Source organism: Triticum urartu, chromosome 5, assembly GCF_003073215.2.
Source record: "Triticum urartu cultivar G1812 chromosome 5, Tu2.1, whole genome shotgun sequence".
Taxonomy (NCBI): domain Eukaryota; kingdom Viridiplantae; phylum Streptophyta; class Magnoliopsida; order Poales; family Poaceae; genus Triticum; species Triticum urartu.
In genome coordinates this window covers 656,410,901-656,426,013 of record NC_053026.1, presented here as the reverse complement: position 1 = coordinate 656,426,013, position 15,113 = coordinate 656,410,901, and the positions used below count along the sequence as shown (strand labels likewise).

The following is a 15,113-nucleotide window of genomic DNA, read 5'->3' as shown; positions in this document are numbered from 1 at the left end:
GGTGGTGGCTGCATATAAACCTCCTCACGCAACTCGTCATTGAGAAAGTCGTTCTAAATATCAAGTTGGGAGATAGACCAATGACGAACAGAAGCCACAGCAAGAAGAGTGCGGACAATGGTCATGTGGGCCACAGGAGCGAATGTCTCATCATAATCACGTCCCTGCTCCTGCTGAAAACCACGGGCCACAAGACGCGCTTTGTAGCGCTCAAGAGAACCATCAGAGCGAGTCTTAATCTTGTAGACCCACTTGCAGGTGATGGGACGAACACCGGAAGGGAGGGAAGCCAGATCCCATGTGCCAGAGCGCTCAAGGGCAGCAAGCTCTTCGGCCATCGCAAGCTGCCATTCAAGATGAGTCATGGCAGTCCGACACGAAGTGGGCTCAGCAATAACAGAGAGACCGTACCGATCAGGAGTAGCGATCAGGCGGGGGGCGAGGCTGAGTACGGAGGTTATGAACCGGGGGAGGAGTGAGGGGAGGTGCACCAGAGGTGGAAGGCGTGTCAAGAGAAGCATCCTCAGAACGAGAGAGACGAGTATAGTGGAGAGGAAACGGTGAGAGAGGGCGACGGACGGGAGATGATGGTGGAGAGGTGGAGGAGGAGGATGGGGAATATGGTGTCAGTGGTGAATGAGAAGGAATGAGAGGGGCGGGAGGAAGAGGTGGAATATGAGGCACATAGCAAGGTGTATCGGAGAGAAGGAGAAAAGAGATATCATCCACAAAGAAGCTCGAGGAAGAAGGACATGGGTAGTAAGAGCGAGACTCGTCAAAGGTTACATCACGCGAGATGCGCAAGAGACGACCAACAGGATCCCAACAGCGATAGCCCTTGTACTCATCACTGTAGCCAAGGAAAACACACTCAACCGACTGAGCAGTCAGTTTGGTGCGTTCCCGCGGGGCAAGAAGGACATAGCACACACATCCAAACATACGAAGGGCTGAGTAGTCAGGAGAACGACCAATGAGACACTCCATAGGAATACCATCCTGCAGGGCAGTCGATGGCTGAATGTTGATGAGGTAGGTGGATGCAGAAACATCCTCAACCCAAAAGTGTAGGGGAAGGGAAGCGGCAATCATCAGCGCACGAGCCGTCTCAAGCAAATGACGATGCTTTCGTTCCACAACACCATTCTGAGCATGAGCACTAGGACAAGTGAGCTGGGCCAGAGTACCCTGTTCCGCGAGAAAACCACGCAACAGCTGGGAGATAAACTCTCCAGCGGAGTCAGCACGAAAGGTGCGAATAGGCGTGGGAAACTGGGTGTGAACGATGTCAGCAAAACGTTTATATATAGAGAGAACCTCGCTACGAGATTTCATGAAGTAGAGCCAAGTGTAGCGAGAGAAATCATCAATAAAAAAACATAGTAGCGATGGCCACCTTTCGAATCAAAGGGAGCAGGACCCCAGACATCGGAATGAAATAAGTCAAATGGACGCTGAGATACCGACTCACTGATAGGATAAGGTAACTGGGTCTGTTTGCCAAGTCTGCAACCATTACAATGTAAAGAAACATCTCCAGATACAGACCCTAAGAGGCCCTGACGAACTAAAGAAGACAAGCTAGAGCCACATATGTGACCAAGGCGATGATGCCACTGCTGGAAGGACGCAGACGAAGAGGCAGTCAGAGCATGAGAGCTGGCAGAAGTGGTGGCAGCGGAAGGAACAAAAAGCCCAGTCAACCTCCCAAAGGCCCTCTGACTCACGGCGCCGGGGCCAACACCAACCAAAGCCTTGGTGCGACGATCCTGAATGGAGCAAGAGTCGGTATTAAGAATGACACGACAACCGGAATTAGTAAGTTGGGCAGCGGAAAAAAGATTCATGGTAAGGCGAGGAACATGTGAAACACTAGGAACAGAAAAAGAAGGAGTGGAAAGAATACCGCGACTAGCAACAGGAAGAGGTGTGCCATCAGCGGTAAGAACATTAACCGGCAAATCAAGAGGTTGGAGAGAAGACAACACGAGAAAATAAGAAGACATATGAAAGGAGGCTCCAGAATCCAGAACCCACGAAGATGTACCTGACTATGTAGATGCCTGCGGTGGTGGAGAAGTGGATGCAGTCACAGCAGTAGCGGAACCAGTCGACGAGGAGCCGCAGGAAGAAAGTGGACGCTTGAGGCGTACAATGTCCTGGTCAGTGAGTGACGGAGTCGAGGAAGACCCTGGAGTCCCACTGGAAGAGGAGCGCCTCTGGTCTCGCTTCTTCTGGTGACAATCAGACTCTGGGTGACCTGACCGGGAGCAGTAACCACATAAGGTGTCACGGGGTGACGTACCCTTCTCAACATAAGGAGGGCGACTCACCCCCTGAAGGAGTAGGCAGGAGCGGTGGAGCGGTGAGACGAGCAGATGACACAGGATCTCATGCGGCCAACACTGATGGAATCACAAGTAACCCAGCAGAGCAAAAGCGGGTATCCTTAGCACGAAGTTCAGCAAGCACCTCTGAGATAGGAACATGACCACGAGCAAGCAGGTGGGCACGTCGAGGCTCGAACTCAGAGCGAAGACGAGATAAGAACTCATGAACCCGCCGAAACTCCAAATCGAACCACGTAGTCTGACAGCAGCGGCAAGTCCCACAAACAACTGTCCGAAGAGAGTCAAGCTGACGCCAGATGGTAGAGCACTATGAATAGAACTCATCAACAGAGGAATCACCTTGCTGGAGTGCATGCTCCTGACGCACCACAGATAGGTAGAGAGAATCACCAGAGGGCTGATAGCGCTGACAGAGATAAGACCAGATCGCTGCAACTGTGCCAAGTCCCATGGACTCCGAAGCAAACTGAGGGAGGGCACTCGCAGTGAGAACAATAGTAGCACGAGCATCATCATTGCACCACTGAGTGTAAGCAGACAGACCATCGCGGTACACATAGAGAGCATCTGAATAAGCTGATACCCGCTGGTCATAAGCCTCGATGGCAACATCATCGAGAGCCTTGGCTGCATCCCGGTCAGCCTGAGAAGCATCAGCAGCAAGGACCGGCGGCACTGGTGGGATTGGGGCCACTGGCGCAACAGGGCATGGCGGACAGGGGACCTCGCCAGAAAGAACACCCCACAGAAGAAGGCCACGCATATGAATGCACATGAAGCCCACAAACGCAACATAGTTGGTGCCATCGGAGATCACCGAGCACCGAGGGACCGCGATGTAGCCCGAAGAGGACATGAGGAAGTCTCTCTGCTGCCTCTGTTTTTTTTGAGTCAACGAAGGAAGATATGAGTTGGATCGAGCAGAGCTGGTGTGAGGCAGAAACGCGCTCGATGCGGGGTCGGATCGACCGCAGCTAGCTCGATGCGGCGGCCAGCCAGAGAAGGACACGGCTCGGCGCGAGAAGAAGAGGGCTGGAGAAGCACCCCGACCTCAGCGGGATCTGGCGGAGGAGCACCCGATCTAGGAGTGGAGCGGCGCGGCAGGACCCGGAGTGGAGCGGCGCGGCAGGAGGGACTGGAGCGGCGCGGCAGGGCCCGCTCAAGCGGGGAGCGGCGTGGCAGGGAGGCGCTCAAGCGGGGAATGGGAGCGGCACAGCTTACGCGCGGGTGGGGATGCGCCAGTCATGGAGACGGGCCGTACGGGGAAGGAGCAGCCGCGTCGACCTGTAAAGCAGCAGGGGGATGCTACCTCTTGAGCACTGCGTTGGTTTTCCCTTGAAGAGGAAAGGGTGATGCAGCAAAGTAGCATAAGTATTTCCCTCAGTTTTTGAGAACCAAGTTATCAATCCAGTAGGAGGCTACGCGCGAGTCCCTCGCACCTACACAAACAAATAAATCCTCGCAACCAACGCGATAAGGGGTTGACAATCCCTACACGGTCACTTACGAGAGTGAGATCTAATAGATATGATAGGATAAGAGTTAAATGCACTGGAGGTCCTAAAAGTTTCGTCGTTGTGTCACTTTAGTCCTATTTCTTTGAAAATGCACCTTTAGGTCCCAATTCTTTCCTAAGTGGTTCACCCGTGGTCGTTTTCTTCACTAGCGCTCGCTGACCTGCCCTCGTGGCGCGTTGACCCACGCCACGTCGACACAGGGCCCATCCGCTAGCCAAGAAATTTTGCAATAAGCCCCTCCTGATCTATTCCCCTCTCAGTGGAATCCCATCTCCTCTTTCGGGGCTACTCTGGCGATACTGGAGGCGATCGGCGCCGGCGACGATTTCCTGCACGCGGTGGTGATTTCCTCCGTGCGGCGATGACCGGAGGTGATCTTGAGGGCAATCTGAGTGGGTGCCCGTCAAGATGCCCCCTCTACGATGGCCAGTGGGCGATCCTCCTCCATCTTACGGTAAGAACCCTAATCTTGTCGTTCCTCTGCTCCTGTAGTGCTTCTAATCTGCAAGGACTGTGCCATAGTCATAGATTTACTTCGATTTGCACTGTCACATTTAGGATTCCGAAACCGCATGCTCTGATTTGAGGTTAGGGTTAGAGTTTCAGTTCTAAATTCCAAAAGACCACTTCTTTTGTAATTTTTTCGCTGCAAGACGTCAATTGAAATTTGACAAATTGTTTCCATTGTAATGATAGGACCAAATAAAGAAGTGTTTTCTATTGAAATCAATTATGGTGGGCTGTTTTGTGGATTTGGGTCAAACAAGTCTTATATTGATGGAAAAATTGAGTATTCTTATGGATGTGGCACTTGTAGAACACCCGTCTAGGGTTGGCAGTAGATTTGGAACGGAGCACAATGGTGTCACGGACATGGCAGCAAGGACAAGCCACGAGCGGCAACATACCAGACAAAGTTGGAGCTTGCACTGGCTGCGGCGGCGGTGCTCACGACGGTGCTACCATGCTCCTCTTCTTCAACTGCTTCCCCACCGAGGAGCTTGAAGTGCTGGCCATGGCTAGGGTTAGGGCACGGGAGAGACAGAGAGGGATTTGGGGAAGAAATAGAGCAAGGGACCGGGGAATGTGAAGAAGAGTGTTTCTAAGGGGTTTTCTGTAAAAAAAAAGAGCAGCCTCCGCAGCCCCTGTGTCGACGTGGCATGGGTCAACGCGCCACGAGGGCAGGTCAGCGAGCGCTAGTGAAGAAAAAGACCTCAAGTGAATCACTTATGAAAGAATTGTTACCTAAAGGTGCATTTTCAAAGAAATAGGACTAAAGTGACACAATGGCGAAACTTTTAGGACCTCCAGTGCATTTAACTCATAGGATAATATTTTTGGTATTTTTATGATAAAGATGCAAAGTAAAATAGGAGCAACGGAAATAACTAAGTGTTGGAAGATTAATATGATGGAAAATAGACCCGGGGGCCATAGGTTTCACTAGTGGCTTCTCTCAAGAGCATAAGTATTTTACGGTGGGTGAACAAATTACTGTTGAGCAATTGCCATAATTGAGCATAGTTATGAGAATATCTAGGTATGATCATGTACATAGGCATCACGTCCGAGACAAGTAGACCAACTCCTGCCTGCATCTACTACTATTACTCCACACATCGACCGCTATCCAGCATGCATCTAGAGTATTAAGTTCATAAAAACAGAGTAACACTTTAAACAAGATGACATGATGTAGAGGGATAAATTCATGCAATATGATAAAAACCCCATCTTGTTATCCTCGATGGCAACAATACAATACGTGCCTTGCTGCCCCTACTGTCACTGGGAAAGTACACCGCAAGATTGAACCCAAAGCTAAGCACTTCTCCCATTGCAAGAAAGATCAATCTAGTAGGCCAAACCAAACTGATAATTCGAAGAGACTTGCAAAGATAACCAATCATACATAAAAGAATTCAGAAGATTCAAATATTGTTCATAGATAAACTTGATCCTAAACCCACAATTCATCGGTCTCAACAAACACACCACAAAATAAGATTACATCGAATAGATCTCCACAAGAGAGGGGGAGGACATTGTATTGAGATCCAAAAATAGAGAGGAAGCCATCTAGCTAATAACTATGGACCCGAAGGTCTGAGGTAAACTACTCACACTTCAACGGAGAGGCTATGGTGTTGATGTAGAAGCCCTCCGTGATCGATGCCCCCTCCGGTGGAGCTCCGGAACAGGCCCCAAGATGGGATCTCGTGGGTACAGAAGGTTGCGGTGGTGGAATTAGGTTTTTTGGCTCCGTATCTGATCGTTTGGGGATACGTAGGTATATATAAGAGGAAGGAGTACGTCGGTGGAGCAACGTGGGGCCCACGAGGGTGGAGGGCGCACCCAGGGGGTAGGCGCGCCCCCTACCTCGTGGCTTCCTGGTACCTTTCTTGACGTAGGGTCCAAGTCCTCTGGATCATGTTCGTTCCGAAAATCACGTTTCCGAAGGTTTCATTCCGTTTGGACTCCGTTTGATATTCTTTTTCTGCGAAACTCTGAAATAGGCAAAAAATAGCAATTCTGGCTGGGCCTCCGGTTAATAGGTTAGTCCAAAAAATAATATAAAAGTGAATAATAAAGCCCAATAATGTCCAAAACAGAAGATAATATAGCATAGAGCAATCAAAAATTATAGATACATTGGAGACGTATCAAGCATCCCCAAGCTTAATTCCTGCTCGTCCCCGAGTAGGTAAATGATAAAAACAGAATTTTGATGTGGAATGCTACTTGGCATAATTTCAATGTAATTCTTCTTAATTGTGGTATGAATATTCAGATCCGAAAGATTCAAGATAAAAGTTTAATATTGACATAAAAATAATAATACTTCAAGTATACTGACTAAGCAATTATGTCCTCTCAAAATAACATGGCCAAAGAAAGTTCATCCCTACAAAATCATATAGTTTAGTCATGCTCCATTTTTGTCACACAAGAATGCTCTCATTATGCACAACCCCGATGACAAGCCAAGCAATTGTTTTTCAACTTTCACGCAATACATGAGCGTGAGCCATGCATATAGCACTATGAGTGGAATAGAATATGATGATGGGGGTTATGTGGAGAAGACAAAAAAAGGAGAAAGTCTCACATCAACGAGGCTAATCAATGAGCTATGGAGATGCCCATCGATTGATGTTAATGCAGGGAGTAGGGATTGCCATGTAACAGATGCACTAGAGCTATAAATATATAAAAGCTCAACAATATATATATATATAATATAATATTATTCACACTATATATGTACCAACACTTGGAAGCGTTGGAAATTCTCTGTTGTTGAGCAATGGGATATTGATTCCTATACAGTAAGTTCCAACATATAGAAGTGTTGTAAAAGTCTGCCTGATCCGTTGTAGTCTTGCATCAGTTCTTTTTACCAACGGCAGCATAAGCGTTGCATTATGTGCTAGCAACACCGGATAAGGCTATGCATGCCAAACAAGTCACTAGCAACGCATATATGAACATTTAGATACGGAAAGATGCGTTGCTACAGGGGCAGTCCTGTTGTAGTGCGACGACAGTTTCTCCTCCCCCGGCAGCCTATCTCGCCCCATCCGCCTGCCTCCATCCCCCGTGGCCGGCGGGCGCTACCGTACACTGCCTCGCCGCCCCGCTCTCCCGCTCAAACCCCCTCTACCACCGTTGCTGCCCCACCGCCTCGGCCGTCCTTCTAAGCCCCACAGCACTGGTGAAAACTCCGACGATTCCCTTAACCCCATTCGTAAGATAGATAATGGGGTCATGACTCCCCCTAAAATAGATAGTGGGGCTATGGCTTTCTCCGGCGAGCTCAGAATGAACTAGAGAAAGTGACCGACGCGAAGAAAATTTTTAGGCACCTGAGATATAGCAAAATCAAACCTTTTTAAAATTTGTGGAGTTAAACATTCTTGCACCTAGCCCTTCTCCTAATCTTAACTCACTATATGTTCTACCTATCTCATCCATCTTTCTGCATAGGCATTTCCACACCATTTCAAGTTCTCAACAATATTCTCATTGGCACCACTACCACTAGTGTAACCACCAAAGAAGCTCAATCTTGCCAAGATCTCTCCAGGAACAATTTACCAATCTTGTCTCATCCTTTCATTCATACTCGGTTATTGGCACTACACTGGTCGGTGAGTTGTTCACCTGCTCAACACAATCGGACCATCGATTGCACTGATCTTGGATGCTACTTCAGCGATGAGCAGAGATACCCTTGCGTGTGATTGGATGGAATCAGAACATTGTGTTAATAGTATTGCTTAATCCACCTCCAAAATATTTCCTTGGTTTGATCGGCTCCTCTAGCCCTGGCGTCAAGAGAGATATGTTCATTCAAGCATTGCACAAAGTTATGTCCTCCTCAACCTTGTAGTTCACCGACCTTGTTAGCTCCCTCTTCATGGTATGTGTGTGGTTACCCTCTACTTTGGCACTATGTCTCTCTCCTTGGCTTTCATCTGCCACAGAAATGACAACGTCGTTGAGGTCAATGGCGTTCCTTTCATCCAGCGCCATGAATTTTTCCAGGCCACCCAACTCGTTTTGCATAGTACGATGTCAAAAACCATTACCAAATTTCAATATCACATGATCCAAGATTTTGAGAAAAAATAATAATACAAAACACGTACCTATCTGGCATTGTGTCCAACACCTCGCGAGCATATGATCATTCTCATCACATGAACTACCATAGATGGTTTTGCAAAATTACCGAGCTCGGCTACACGCGGCGCCGCGCGGCCGACCTGGCCCGGCTGGCCGTGAAGCTGCGGGACGACCATCGTGCGTGCATGCTCGGGCGGAAGGTCGAGGCGCTGCAGGCGCAGGCGTACGGGCTGGAGCTCCGCAACCGCGAGTGCTTCGAGGCCATGGCCGCCTGGGAGGCCGAGCGCAAGGCCGGCGTCGCCGAGATCGAGCGGCTCCGCGCCGAGAACCGGTGCCTCGCCGCGGAGGCCGCCCAGGCTGCGGCATCGTCGAGGAGGAAGCGTGGGGGCGGCAAGGGCGGCGGGAGCGGGTGGTGGTGGCTGGCCAGTGTGCGGCTGGCGGCGGAGTGGACGCCGTGCGCGCCGTCGTCGGTGACGGTGAGGAAGGTCGGTGAGCAGATGAAGGGCGGCAAGTACAACGGCGGCTGCTTCTGCCTGTAGGCAGGCAGCGGCGGCGTCGTGAAACCGGCGGCGACGGCGAGGGTCTCTGCTTTTTGGTGCTTCTTTTTGGTTTGCCCCCTTGGATTATGGTGGTATTTAGTCGGGGGATGATCGACGAAGAGATGGTTTGGGCTGGGGTTATTATGAGGCAATGCAGGGTGTAAGATGATAATTAAGTAGCTGTTCCTGGACTGGTTTACTCCACCACTGTCAACTGGCACTAATGGAGCTGCACTAATGGAGCTGCGATGCTTCTGTCGGTGGAGATGGAGATTGGCAAAGTAGTACGTAGTAAGGAGTAGTATTAAGCAGTAATGTCCAATGAGACGCAAAGTTGTTACTCTACCACATGAGTTGGTGTCTGTTTACCTCCAGCTTTTCAATCGGTTTTGAGTAGCGACGCTTACAAACTGTTCGAATTCCTGCTATCCACAGCACTAAATTGCTAGGTAAAACTAAGCCATACGAATTATGGAATAGCATGAAAAATTGAACGCACGGAGTTGCCCGATCGAGCTCCATTTCATAGAGATGCACACCTTGCATAAAAGCAGGTTAACATCTCTTGGCGTCACAAACCATTGGTCTCAAAAGGTGCTCCCTCCGCTCGCGAATGAATAAATGTACATCTAGCTCTTGTCTTAAGTCAAAGTTTTAAAAACGTTGACCAACTTTATAGGAAAACCAGTAGCATTTATGGCTCTAAATTCGCATCGCTAGATTCGTTTTGAAATGTACTTTCATAATATATCAATTTGATGTCATGTATGCTACTACTCTTTTCTATAAAGTTTGTCAAAATTATAAAACTTTGACTTAGTACAAAAGGCAGATGTACACTTATTCACAGGAACGAGTAGTCTTAAAGCCAACATTTCAGCACTAAAAGCATTTCTAGCCTTTCCATAAACTTAACTCCTCAAATCACCTTCTATAATTAATATTTTTGGGACCATCTATTTAACAGGTGCCTACAAAATGTTTTCAAGACTCACTTTTTTTCTCGACCATCGGATCAATATCCAACGGCTTCAATCATGCTGCGGACTGTTTAGCTTCTTCCTCCCGACGACAGTTTCTCCTCCCCCGGCAGCCTATCTCGCCCCATCCGCCTGCCTCCATCCCCCCTGGCCGGCGGGCGCTACCGTACACTGCCTCGCCGCCCCGCTCTCCCCCTCAACCCCCCTCTACCACCGTTGTTGCCCCACCGCCTCGGCCGTCCTTCTAAGCCCCACACCACTGGTGAAAACTCCGACGATTCCCTTCACCCCATCCCTAAGATAGATAATGGGGCCGTGACTCCCCCTAAAATAGATAGTGGGGCTATGGCTTTCTCCGGCGAGCTCAGAATGAACTAGAGAAAGTGACCGACGCGAAGAAAATTTTCAGGCACCTGAGATATAGCAAAATCAAACCTTTTTAAAATTTGTGGAGTTAAACATTCTTGCACCTAGCCCTTCTCCTAATATTAACTCACTATAGTCAAAGCAATTTGAAGAGTTTAGATAACTACCATATAGTTTTTCTAGACGAATTTATTGCATCGTTTTTTGAAACGATGTACAGGAAGGAAGACATAGAATACGCTGTCCACTTCAACATCAGGACGTGAAGAGGTCACAACCGAGGCATGAAACCAGCCTCATTGCATTGGGCAGGGACGCGTGAAGCGTGCATGCATGCGCACCTTTTCCGGCAGCCATACTCTATAGACGGCAGGTACATATATATACCCCGTCTTGCCCGCTCCATTGCTCATCAAGCAAGCAGCTCCATCAGCCACTCTCCACTCCACTCCACCAAGCAAGAAGAGGAAAATGGCTGCCCAGAACAACAAGGAGGTGGATGCCCTGGTGGAGAAGATCACCGGGCTCCACTCCGCCATCGCCAAGCTGCCGTCGCTCAGCCCATGCCCGGACGTCGACGCGCTCTTCACCGAGCTGGTCACGGCTTGCGTTCCCCCGAGCCCCGTGGACGTGACCAAGCTCGCCCGGAGGCGCAGAAGATGCGGGAGGGCCTCATCCGCCTTTGCTCCGAGGCCGAGGGGAAGCTTGAGGCGCACTACTCCGACATGCTCGCCGCCTTTGACAACCCGCTGGATCACCTCGGCATGTTCCCCTACTACAGCAACTACATCAACCTCAGCAAGCTGGAGTACGAGCTCCTGGCGCGCTACGTGCCCGGAGGCATTGCCCCGGCCCGTGTCGCGTTCATTGGCTCCGGCCCGCTGCCGTTCAGCTCCTTCGTCCTGGCCGCGCGCCACCTGCCCAACACCATGTTCGGCAACTACGACCTGTGCGGCGCGGCCAACGACCGAGCCAGCAAGCTGTTCCGCGCGGACAAGGACATGGGCGCCCGCATGTCGTTCCACACGGCCGACGTAGCGGACCTCGCTGGCGGCTCGCTACATACGACGTGGTCTTCCTGGCCGCGCTCGTCGGCATGGCCGCCGAGGACAAGGCCAAGGTGATAGCACACCTCGGTACACACATGGCAGACGGGGCGGCCCTCGTCGTGCGCAGCACACACGGGGCACGCGGGTTCCTGTACCCGATCGTCGACCCCCAGGACATCACCCTAGGCGGGTTCGAGGTGCTGGCCGTGTGCCACCCAGACGACGACGTGGTGAACTCCGTCATCATCGCACAGAAGTCCAAGGACGTGCATGTGAGTGGACTTCACAGCGGGCGTGCTGTGGGTGGACAGTCTGCTCGCGGCACGGTGCCGGTGGTCAGCCCGCCGCGCAGGTTCGGTGAGATGGTGGCGGATATGACACAGAAGAGAGAGGAGTTTGCCAACGCCGAGGTGGCCTTTTGACCGATCGTCGCCAGGGGACAATAATGAACGTGCATGTGGTAATTAATTTTCCTACCTCGATGCTTGATCGCTTGCAATCGCACGCCTGGCGGTAATTATCCTACTACTACTGATGCATTTGAATTAAGCCATGTGATGTTTGTACCCAATAAAGTATATGATACTTTTGCTATATGTTCAGTTGCCTAAATTTTTATTTAGGTTCAGTTGAATTTTTTTTCTATGTCATGGAACAACCCAGTTACAAAGGCTTCAATTAAAGAAGCCCAGCCTCCTCCTGAACAAAGAGATTAGGGTTTCTCTGCCTCCCGCTGGAACCGCCGCCGGTCTGCCTTATCTCCGGTGGCCTAAGGGCCATGGGGCGTGATGGATCCTGGCACTTGCCGGTGGGAGGGCTTCATTTTTTAGATGTTTCTTCGAGTTTTGTTAGGGGTTGTGTTCTGCTCAGCGGTGAAATAAGGTTCTTGCCGCCTAGCCCCAGTCCTGGCGGTGCGCCTAACATTGTTGGTGTGTGTGTGTGGAGATGTGTCTCTGGTGGATCTGGTCATCGTTCTTTTACATTCGTTAGTCCTCAGATTGTATCCTTTCGGTCTACGCTACTCTTTATGGGCAGTGGTTGTTGTTCTAATCTGCTAGTCCTATGAGACCTTAGCACGACGATTTTTTGACTGTTTACTATAATAAGTTTTGCCCAGCTCCAGCAAAGAAGGAATGATGATGGTGGCGCGCCTTCAACTTGTTACAGTGCTTGTAGTCGTCGTTAGATCGTCTACGGATTTGAATGTAACTTTTATTATTTTTATATATTTGTTGTACTGCTATGATTAAAAATTAATAGATTGAAAATTTTCTCAAAAAGAAATAATTAAAGCAGCCCACCACGTGTAAAGAGGCTAGTTTGGTTAATACTGGACCGGAGAAGACCACACAATCCATGTATGGCTTATATATACAAGAATCAAAGTGACTAAGCTAGCCCACACCATGTGCGTTTTCACATTGTAGCACATGCTTCATCTCTAATTGACATGTGTAAGCACATAAGTTTTGGATTTTCTCCTTTTCAACTTTTTTACTGCCTCCGTTGAGAAATTACGTGGAGATGTCTTACAACTACGATAGTCAGTTTCACTTTCCAGAAATATCTCACCCCGGGTCCCACGCTCACCGCTTATCACACCTCCTTTTTTTCTTTCACTTCTTGCTACCCCTTCCTCCCCCCTATCCCGTTCTGATTTTCATCAAAATAATTCCCAGCCCCGTCGCACCTTTCCTGTCCACTTCATCCCCACCGTGTCGTCTCTCCGCCTTTACCTTCCGTCCATGGCTCCAATGGGGACCGCTTATCTCACCTCCTTTTTTTTTCACTTCTTGCCACACCTTCCTCTCCCCTACCCCGTTTCGATTTTCATCAAAATAATTCCCAGCCCTGTCGCACCTCTCCTGTCCACTTCATCCCCACCGTACCACCTCTCCTATTCTACCTTCCGTCCTTGGCTCCGACAGGGTAGGCCACCTTTGTCTCCGGTGCGGCCCTCGAAAGCACCTCCTTCCCCGACACTAGCTATCTTGATCTCCAGCGTGGTGTCGACCGTAGAGGTAGGCCATGCGCTCTCAAGCAAACCGAACATAGTGATGCATGTTCCCTCGCAAGTGACCCCCGTCCACCAGCCCGCACCATTTAGGTCATCGACGCTCCACCTGACGTGTGTTGGAAATATGAGCAAATTACTACGAGATTTAATCCGAATAAACAGAAGATAAATCATGACCACAACAGCAGAGATTAAACTAATCATGCGAACTAGCATAGCAAATGAACATATCACATCTAGGGCACATACTAGAAGCATGAATTCTACCACGATCTCGAACAGGAAGGATAGAATCACATACGGTGCAGCGGGTGCAGCACTGCCGGCGTTGACATTGTCGCCCATGTCGTCGAGGACGAGGTTGCCGAGGTCGGGGAAGAAGTCGTCGTTCGCGAAGTCGTCGCTGCCAGCAGTCGCGCGAGTGCGCTCCCCAAAAATCTGATCGCCCCTCTCCCGTACAGGATCACGAGAGGCGGGGTTCCGGAGGCCTGTTGTCCCTTCTCGCGGTGCACGCCGGAAGGAGGGATGGAGAAGACTTGCTTGGCGGCGCAATGATCTGGAATGGTGGTGAGAAACCATACGAAGCGGCGGCGGCTAGGGTAGACATCTGTCTGACTATATAGTGCGGGCCGGGTAGGTCGTGGGAGTAAACCCCACGTCCGAGTCGTCACGATCCAAAAGAATTGGAAACGGTTCAGTAATTAACGCGTCCGTTAATTATTAATTAATGACTCATTAATTTTCCCATGCAGCAAAAATATAGACAACATGCATAGCTCTGTCCTCGGCTCGGCTCAATCCCGCAACCCGCGGCGCGTCGTGACGAGGCGTGGCGTGGCGTGGCGAGCGAGGAGGAGGAGCGCGCATGTAGGTCTCCTCTTCTCATGCTCATACAAGTGATAGAAGAGCTCACCTTATAAAGAGGTGCAACTCTCTCTCAACTTCCGGGATGGGACTAAACTTTAGCCTCACTCACTCCACTCACATGTGTGCATGAATGGGCCAAGAGAATTTCAGAATTTTAGTTGGGCTTTGGGCCAAAGGCCTACTAGCAAAATTCCAACAATCCCCCACAAAGTCTCATTGGCACATCTCATCATTTAGTTCCAAAACATTGTTTTATATATCGGTGCTTAGTGGAGACTGTGAAGTTGAACTTCCACTTAGAAATTTATGCTACACTAGATCACAACTTGAATAGTGGACTATGCCTTGAACTACAAGTTTTCTGTGAAACTAGTTTCACACAAATTCTTGACCGATACTGGGCTGCCGCAAGGCTTCCCTGCGGGTGGAGCGTATACGTCATACTCCAGGGCCTTTCATGAATTTATTAGAGAACACCCAATTCTCACAGACTGCGACGTTAACAGTCAAATTCATATAGGTGTGTTCCTCAGAAGATGTTCTGCAGGACAATATCTCTGCTTCCCCAAATAAGTCACTTGGAACACATTAAGATAAGTATCAACCTGCCATGCAGATCAGGAGAGTATTGCATCTTTACGGAGTGGGATAATTAATATAGGGATACTCTCCTCCCAGTTGACCAACAGCTTGTCTCCCACTTCTACTTCACGGGATCTCCGATCACATAGAGTGCGTTACCACTATGGACAACTCATGCGGTGGGTCTCAAACCCATCTCCATCGATGCATTATCTA

At 49.7% G+C, this 15,113-nt stretch overlaps 1 pseudogene; it reads left to right on the top strand.

Annotated features, from left to right (window-relative positions):
• The first annotated feature begins 10,811 nt into the window (after positions 1-10,811).
• Positions 10,812-12,027, top strand: LOC125511658 (annotated as a pseudogene).
• Positions 12,028-15,113: the final 3,086 nt, after the last annotated feature.